This window comes from Mus caroli, chromosome 13 (genome assembly GCF_900094665.2).
Source record: "Mus caroli chromosome 13, CAROLI_EIJ_v1.1, whole genome shotgun sequence".
Taxonomy (NCBI): domain Eukaryota; kingdom Metazoa; phylum Chordata; class Mammalia; order Rodentia; family Muridae; genus Mus; species Mus caroli.
In genome coordinates, this window is record NC_034582.1 from 67,571,536 (window position 1) to 67,581,827 (window position 10,292).

Genomic DNA, 10,292 nt, shown 5'->3' on the forward strand with positions numbered 1-10,292 from the left:
ATTGGAAATGTAATTGAGGAAAATATGTAATAAAAATATAAAAAAAAAGAATATGCAGCACATTAAAATCCAAGGTTCCCACTCACTTCTATCTGCTACTCTTTATGACACTAGAAGCAACTTGGACTCCTCTCATATCTGTGACCCCCATGAGGATGAATAAAACAATGTATTAAAAGATGTTGCTGCCGGGCATGGTGTCACACACCTTTCATCCCAGCACTTGGGAGGCAGAGGCAGGTGAATTTCTGAGTTCGAGGCCAGCCTGGTCTACAGAGTGAGTTCCAGGACAGCCAAGGCTATACAGAGAAACCCTGTCTCAAAAACAAACAAACAAACAAAAAAAGAAAAAAGATGTTGCTAATGCACAAGGCACAGGCGAGTTGCAAGAAATGAGTGTGTGGGTGTATTTGCTTCTGTTTTAATGTAGAGATGACAAGAACCTGAAGTATTTCAGAGAAAACACACAGAGGAACTTAGATGCATAGTTGGATCTCTCAACCACCATGTTAATATTAGAGTCCTGATTTTTAAGATGCAGATAGGGCTTAATTTGAAGAGGTGACCAGCCCCCTCCAAGAAAACAACCTTCACTCAGCACTGAGCCTATGGACCCAGGCTAATGTATAGTTCCTGTTAATACTGTTGGGTTTTCTCTACTTGACTATGATATGAAGAGCACGTGGAAAATCTTTGCTTTGGTAAAATACTGCTTATTCTACCTACCTGTTTTTGATTTTGGATTTGACTAGTATGCATAAATGAAACCAAAATTTTCAGCGACTTACATTGTATTATTTAATACCACTTTTTAAAAAGTGTACCATAATAATTTACTAGTGTTGTTTTTGAAGAATCGTTTTCCTTTAGATTAATTTTTCTCAGAAGCAGTTTGAATTTTACTATCAAACAACTTAATCAAAACAAGCCAGCCTGCCATTATTTCTACTGTCAATCACAGATACACAGAAAGCTATTGCCTACCATGTTGAACACAGCTTTTGTCTCCATTATATAGTTTCTCTCATCTTTCAAACATGCTTGCATCCACCTTAATTTTGAGCTCACTTCCTATAGACTCACAGTGATATGTGCCATAGGGAATAACTTGGGGACTCTAGTAAGTAGGATGATAAAGTAAAACACTGTTATTGGTGACTTAGTCCTTTGGATATGGTCCTCTTCACCGCTCTTGCTTCAGTGGCACACTGGGAACCTGCCAAGGTGTCCAGCCCATGACTAGCACTCTTGTAGAGCCAGTGCGGTAGAGACAGGGAGGTAGTGCGGTAGAGACTGCTCAGACTTTCCTTGGAGGTCTAATGTGGAATAAGAGCTTGATTCTGATTCTGAACTGCATCGATACTGTCCCTCCTGTTACTAACATCCGGGAAGCAACAGCAGCTATCTTTTTTCTTGTTCCTCTTGGAACATGTAGAGATCAGAGATGAGTGTGGGTATATCTGTCCTCCCAAGCAGTGGACATGGAGGCACATTGAGTCATGGAGTCTCTGCATGAATTTGATTTGATGAAAACAGCAGCATGATGCCCTGCTCTCCTCAGAGGGCTTAGAGACATTCCAACAGACACTGAAGGTTCGTTGTTCTCCTCTTTTTCCTCCTCCTCCTCCTCCTCCTCAGGCATTACACAGCCACAGGCTTAAGCTCTACAGAGTCCCCTGGGTCTGAGCATAGGAGAAGCACTGGGCTATACAGCTCTGAGTAAATTCTATAGGCAACCCATGAGAACACAGAGTATTATACATCTGAGTAAATTCTATAGGCAACCCATGAGAGCAGGGAGTATTAAAGATCTCAGTAAATTCTATAGGCAACCTATGAGAACAAGGAGTATTACAGAGCTGAGTACCTTAGAACAATAGATGATGTGTGTCTAGCTTCTTAAACAATAGCTAAACCAAAACAAGTGATGCAGTACAAAACAACAGAACGGCATACTTCTTTAAATATAATGTTTTTTTACTTCTTACCAAAGGAACACTGGGCTGGGTTGTCTTTCTTTGCTGTGTGCACTGATTGGACAGTGGAAGTGGTTTCATTATCTTATCCACCAGCTGCCTGTTGCTTTGTGAAGACTCTGACATTCTTCCCCTACCTATTCTCTTGTCCGACTCCACCCCTTTTTTCTTAAGACAGTATCTCACTGTAGCTTTCCTTGAACTTACAGCAATCCTCCTCCACCAGCCTCCCAGATCACTGGATTTACAGGCAAAAGTTGCCACACCTGGATTTTAAACATTTCTTAATAAGATTTTCATGCGTTCATTTTGTTTCCCTTAAGACATGGCACGAGTTGTATTTGAGAACACAGATCTTAAATGTGCTTCTACTTTGCACAGTTTGCAAAACAACACATTTAGTTTATGGAGGATTAGTCAAGAAAACATTAGCTAGACTACAAAGAAGAGAGGGAAGCCCCAAACAAATGAAACCACCAACGAAAGTCCATAATACAGCTGATATGCAGACATACAAAAGGTTATGAGGAGCCACTGTAAATAACAATAAACCCCAGTGAGTGCCCATGATCATACGTCACTTGACATCTGCTTGAATGTGTGAGCTTGGCTCCTTCACATTCTGTCACTTGATGGTCTCCAGAGCCATACCACACTGTGGCATTTATAATAATGCCTATGCTGTTTTAAAAAATGAAAGACTATTTCTCATCTGATACTCCAGGCAATCTTGTAACTGTAGGTACCTATACAACAAAAGGAACATTGTACACTTCCAACCATTCTTATTCTAAGTGGGAAGAGTGAGAGCACAACAAGAAATGATCAGAACAGAGCAGAATTAAAACCCCAAGCACTACATCCTGAAGATCCATGTCCTGCATCTGGGGCTAAAATGGAATTTTCAGTCTCCAATAACCTTAGTTAATCTCATCCCTATAACTCTACTACTTATAGCACAGAAAACCTCTCTTGAACTTAATTCACTACATCCTTACAGCTTTCCTCACCATACATGGTCCAGCATCCCCATTGTACTGGCTGGTTTTGTGTGTCAACTTGGCACAAGCAGGAGTTATCACAGAGAAAGGAGCCTCCCTTGAGAAAATGCCTCCATGAGATCCAGATGTAAGGCATTTTCTCAATTAGTGATCTAGGGTGGGAGGACCCATAGTGGGTGGTGTCATCCCTAGGCTGGTAGTCCTGGGTTCTATTAGAAAGGAAGCTGAGCAAGCCAGGGGAAGCCAGCCAGTCAGCAGCATCCCTCTATGGCCTCTGCATCAGCTCCTGCTTCCTGACCAGCTTGAGTTCCAGTCCTGACTTCCTTTGGTGATAAACAGCAATGTGGAAGTGTAAGCTGAATAAACCCTTTCCTCCCCAACTTGCTTCTTGGTCATGATGTTTGTGCAGGAATAGAAACCCTGACTAAGACACCCATCATCCTGTGACCTCTATTGTTTCACTTTCACAGATTCACACAGTAGCACGCCAGGGCCTCCACTGGGAATCTTTAATTGTAATACTATTGCCTAGCTTCAGTGGCTTTCTTGAGGCATGGTGAAAGACTCCATTATGCCTCTATTCTTTTATGACTACAAAACCAGTTCTATAGGGCAATGTTGCAAAATTTTCTTGCAAGCTCTGGATGGAACTTGGCCCCCTTAGAGCACAGTTCAGTTAGCTCCTGTGTAGAAACACTATTCTAGATCATGGTCACCAAGGAAGATCTGCATTCTCAGTCCAGGCTCTCTCCTTTCAAATAAGTTCACATTTTCACCAACTAGATCCATTAATGGATGGGCCCTTGTCTCCGGACATATTCCCTATTGCCTTAGTATGTAAAAGAATAGTTTTCTGTAACAAGTACACCTCACGTTTATCAAGGCATTAGCTACAAAGTGACTTGCTCAAGCTCTTCTCCTACATGACAAAGTATGCATTTTTACATCTCTCTGCCCAAGTCATTTTCTCTTTTTCACTGTACAAACAGATGAACAGGAAAAGGCAGTCAGGCTGCAGGCTGAAAACTCTCTCATCTTGAATTCACAAACAAGTCAGTCTGTTTATCCTTAAACTTAACTCAAGTTTATCTTTTTTTTAGTCAATTTTTTATTAGGTATTTTCCTCATTTACATTTCAAATGCTATCCCAAAAGCCCCCCCCCCATGCCCTCCCACCCTACTCCCCTATCCACCCACTCCCACTTCTTGGCCCTGGCATTCCCCTATACTGAGGCATATAAAGTTTGCAAGACCAATGGGCCTCTCTTTCCACTGATAGCCAACTAGGCCATCTTCTGCTACATATGCAGCTAGAGACACGAGCTCCGGGGGGTACTGGTTAGTTCATATTGTTGTTCCACCTATAGGGTTGCACCCCTTTAGCTCCTTAACTCAAGAAGTTTATCTTTAAATGAGTTTATCTTTAAACTAAACTCAAGATCTTAGGACATGAAGAGAATGACACCAGCTCCTTTGCTAAAATATCATGAGGTGACAATGGTCCAATCTCAGTTCCTGATAGTCACTTTGTTCCTTCATGAAACCTCCTCACCCAAGCTTCTACTAACTGCCGGTCAACATTCTTGACTTCCAAGCTCCCTTCAGAATTCCCATTAAGGTCTGCTTCCATCATGTTAAGGCTTTTCCAGACGAATGTACCAAGCTCTTCCATTTTGTATATGGTGTCAGGAAGCAAAGGAAGGTGAATCGTTTCACTTAGCTCACGTGCTCATTTTTATTCAGCCCAGGGCTCCAACCCCAGGGAATAGTGCTACTGGCTTTTAGGGTAGGTCTAACCATTTTGATTATCTTGATCAAGATAATCCCTCACAGGTATACCTAGAAGCATGTCTCCTAGGTGATTGATTCTAAGTCCCGCTACGTTAACAGTCAAGACAGTCTGTAAGATGAAAAACTCCTAAACCTTCATATTCGGGGTCAAGTTGCTGACATTATTCTTCAGGTCCACCCTGAGCCACAAGGTAGCCAAAGGAGACCTTTTGGGAACATCTTGGCTTGGTTCTGCTGGGAAGCACACCAACCAAGGCAATGGGAAACTTAGGAGTCAAATCCAAAATTTTTCAACAAATCATAAAAGTCAGATGCAAAACTTCTAGAAATATGCAAAAAACTAAGTTAGAGTCATGAATAAAAAAGATGATTAGACAAATAATACATGAAAAAGTTAAGTGAGATAGCAAACACTCCCCTCAAAACAAAAACCCAGGATCTGATGGTTTTATGGGTGAATGTTGTCATGCACATGAAGAACCAATACTGTCAATTCTTGTCAAGCCCTTCTAGAGCATTTCCAAACACATTCTTAAGTTCAGCCAACACCCTCTTCTACCATGCAGAATAAGGAGACTGTAGGAGATAAAATTACAGCTCAACATCCCCAGTGAACACAGGAACACAAATCTTCCAAGGAAAGTTACTGAGACAACAGGTGAGAAGAAGCAGTAACCAAGATCACATGGGACCAACCCTGGGAAAGCCAATGGTTTGATGGATGCTGATCAATAAATGTCATAGATCACAATCACAGAACAAAGGATGAAACTCCAGGAACATTTTAACTGATCTGGGAGAAACATATGACAGGATTCAGCATTGTTTCATAATAAAAGGCCCCTAAAGTTTATCAAGAAGGAGTGTGCCTACACATAACCAAGGTGGTAAAACACAGGACAGTTCATAGATGAAGTCGCAAAGAACCACCAAGCTGAGGAGTTCTTGTTTGAGATCAGGAATGAGACAAACATGGCCCTCCTCACAGTTTCTATTTAACGTGGTACTGGGTGCATAGCCAGATCAATTCCACAAGAAAAATAAATAAATAGAAAATTTCAAATGTGGGAGGAAGATGTGAAATTGTCTATCTGATAATGATATAATCATATATACAAAACCTTAGGCCTTAACACACATATACAGAGACACATACATGTAACACACAGACACATATACTACACCACACACACACATATACATCCTGCACATAAATACATACAGATGGGCACATATACAACACACACACACACACACACACTCACACACACTGAGCCCAGTTAGAACTGATGTGGAAAACACTATATCAGAAATACATGAGGAGTATCATTTACTGAGGAGGGAGTAGAGTTTAAGAAGAGGGAAGAAGGAAGGGAGGGAGAGATGACAGAGAAGGGGGAGGAAGGAATTAACAGAGGAGAAGGAAGGATGGAGGAATGGAGACAAAGAGAAAGAAGGGAGGGAGGAGGGACAAATGAGGAAGAAAGGGGAGAAAAAGATAGAGAGAAGTGTTGCAGACTAACCTCTTTTGGGTCTCCTATCTGCGAGGATCAGGTTTCTGGTGGCAGATGGGCAAAGGAGTCAGCAAGTGACAAACAGACTCAGACTCAGAGAGTTTGTTGGATCTGAATGTGTCCTCCAAAGGAACACCAGACTTTTTTATACAGAAGAAAACCAAGAAAAGCCAGGCTGAACACATCTGCCAAGTTACAGTGACACAAAACAAAAGGAATGTATACATCAAAAGATGGTGGGGACCAGGCCGCTGTTTACCACTAAGAAAGGAGCCAGGTGTAATGCTAGTCTATTTTTAAGCCCACCACCAGGAGTTCTTAGTAAATGCCTGATTATGCTGTTCCTTTGGGCCCAGTGAAGAAACCTGTCCCAGGGGGATTCCCTAACTCTTTCATGTTTAACCCACCTTTTCTAGGCCATTGAGTATTCCCTTGTTTGGGTGAGACTTGGCTATTGTCTTAAGTAATCACTCTGCAGACTAGCCCTGAGCTATTCTAGCTCCGTTCTTTGTAGTGCCTAATTAGTTTCACCCACTCTACTAGAAGTGAATTTGAATGTTAGGTAACATTCTTACTGAATTCCTAGCTCATGGGCTTCAAGGATTTTCTTTTTCTTTTCTTTCTTTTTTTTTTTTTTAGCAGGATATCAGGAATCGCTTTATTGTTAATTTTTAGAACAGTAATATTTGATTTAAACAACTGTTTCTTTTTTTCCCCAGAAACCAATAAATGTCAATAGCTCCACGGCTAGAGGTGGGGCCTTATGTCTTCATGTTAAAGTGCTGATTGACCAAGCCAACACTGTTCTCTACTGCTGTGCCCCCTCCCATCTCTTTCCATCTCATACCCATTCAAGTCTCTTCTACGATTACATATCAGACACTGACCTTGGAACTCTGGTGGAGGCCTGCCTATGTCAGAATTCAATCTTTAAAGGCACTTATAATAAAACAATACTGAAAGAGAGCATACACCATACTAACACAGGGACAGAGTTTGAGTATAAGGGCTATGAGAATGCCAAGGTTCCAGGAGGCTGAGTTTCCTTGAAACTCTTTGCCTCGTGACTGCCTCCAGGCTTTTCGACCCCAACAGGCATACTTCACTGGAATTCACTTGAATGAATAAATGACGGCAGGAAAAGGTGAGGAAAGGTGAGTGAGCAGAGGGTCTGCCTCTTCTTCTTGAACATTACTTGAGTCCTGTTTCAACAGCTCCATTCTGTTGCTTTTTGCTTCTGAGAAACAGACCCCCAAATGACCCATACACACTGAGGCCACACCAACCACAGGTTTGAGGCAGAGAGCCCCACTCTACACTGCTTGTGTGCATCCAACAGTGAGCACTCACCTCCTCACTTCCAGAACAGCAACGTCCTCTACCTTCTGTAGTTCATGTTTCTCTTGCCTGTAGTAAACCCATCTTCCTCCACTAGCCACCAATACTCAGAAACCACCATGTCACCCTTGAGCAAACATGAAACCAGCAACATTAGCAATCCAATAGGCACTCCAAGAATCCCCCTAATTATGTTTAAGGTTTGCATAATTGCACACATTGTGCTGTGTCTTGATGTGTACATTTGCTTCAGTATTCTCTCTTTTAGACTGTAAAGTAGAAGGTGGAGAAGTATCATTTTAATGATGTTTGCACAAGACTCAGCAGGAAACTTCAGCTAGGGAAACAAGGTGGAGCGGAGTCATCTGGGAGATCAGACGTGTGTGTTTTTCCAAACAAACAATCCAGTGTTTGCTAGGCTTCTTGTCTATGCAGACACCAGAAGCCAGCATTTATTTGGTTTTACTTCACATATATGCATCACCAACACCTCTGGCCCTCAGAGAACACCAACAGAAGGACCACATATCTATATAGATATGTGCTCAGCACACTTAGTCCTTTCCCAAGTTCATAACAACTGGTGACTGTGGGGAAACCCTGTTCTGCCAGGATTCTGAACTGCTCAGCCTTGCTCACTAGCCAGCTGCTCATTCTTTGTGCACACAGTGCCACCTTGATCTCTCACATGCCCACAGTGGCAGCTTGTGTCTAGACTTGCCTGTAACAGAGCAGGTTGTGAGCAGTCACAGACCCGCTTGGCAGCATCTTGAAGAGAATGAGACAAGAATGAGAGGCACGTCAGGTGTCTGGGCCATACCGTGCTGCCCTGTCTTGTTATTTTCCTGTGTTAGCATAAAAGAAAATTGTTGGTCATTACAGCATCCTTAACATCTCCACAATCCTTTAGTATACAGTATAAAAATCGTTAATTACTGCAATAAAGGAGCAACACCTATTCTCCACTCAGTGTCTTGGTTCCTCTTCTATGAATCTCTCCCAGGGGCCCTATAATTGCTTTAGCCAACCATTAACCCAATGCAGTGAACTAATAGAGAGTATATTATTGTTTAAATAATGCATTTCCTTGGAATATACAATTATGCTGTGTAGACAGGAATCATGAGAGGAATATAATTTAGCACAGGGCTTTGGCAAGTACATTGGGTTTCTTGTCGACATTTTGAGGCTTGGCCAAACTCTCTGACAGTAATATACCCATTTCCTTAGACCATCTGGAACAGGGTCAGTGACACATAAACTCTATCTTCCCTTGGGTCTCCATTCATGATTAGGCTTTGCTTTCATTGGTTAGCCAGTGACCTTCATCCCTTGACTAATAATTGGACTGAGTGATCATTCTGTTTCCATTGACACAGAAAAGGGATGCCAGCCTTCACCCAGGCTGCTGGATTTGAGTTGCATGTAGTAGATGCTTACTGGAGAGTGATTGTAGTCAGAGACTGTGGGGTTTTGAGATGTGTAAACTGAAGACTTGACTTTTAAGATACAGGGAATTGCTATAAAATTCTTGATGGTTATATAGTGTTTGATACAGTTGTGTCTTACCTGGGACCTGCAGACAGCATGCATCTTATGTGAGCTATAAATGTGACCCAACACACAATGCCAAAACTTTGAACACCCCTGATGTAGTCAGCCAGCAGCTGCCAGCTCAGACTGAACAGAGGATGCTTCCAAGGGCAAGCAGCTCACCTCCCCATAGATGCAACCCAGCTCCAGAAGAAGATTGTCAGTGTATCTACAGTTCAAGCAAGAGACTCAGACCACTGAGGTACTGATCAGCCCAGGTACTGATCAGTCAGAGAGACAGAGAGACAGAGAACCAATGATCATGTGAGAGTTGGGACTATGACATGGAGCTCCTGGACACAAGTGTGCTTCCCTGTCATGGCTTGATGTATCAACTGGGACTAGAACATTGTGATTGGTTGTGATTTTCTCTGGTGGTCTCCATCTATCGCAAAGAGACATTTCCTTGATGAGTGTCTTAGGGCTTTACTGCTGTGAACACACACCATGACCATGGCAAGTCTTATGAATGACAACATTTAATTGGGGCTGGCTTACAGGTTCAGAAGTTCAGCCCATTATCATCAATGTGAGAACATGGCAGCATCTAAGCAGGCATGATGCAGGCAGAGCTGAGAGTTCTACATCTTCATCTGAAGGCTGCTAGTGGAAGACTGGCTTCTAGGCAGCTAGGAGTAGGGTCTTAAAGCCCATGCCCACAGTAACACGCCTACTCCAACAAGGCCACACCTACTCCAACAGGGTCACACCTCCTAATAGTGCCACTCCCTGGGCTGAGCATATACAAACCATAGCAATGAGTAAGGAGAAATGTTTAAAGTATAGGTGGGAATTATTCTCATTTAGGAGGACCACCAACAGACATGCTGATGTGAAGGGGTAAGCTTAGGAGGAGACCTCAACTCTAGACAATGAACAACAGGTAGCAAAAAATGCTGAGGGAAGACTTCCAGGGGAAGAACAGAGTTACCCACCAAATGGTCATCCCTGATAGGACTGCACACACACACACACACACACACACACACACACACACACACACACACACACACTCAGATATACACAGAGAGAGAGAGACAGAGAGAGACAGAGAACCAATGAAAGAAAAAGACCATGAA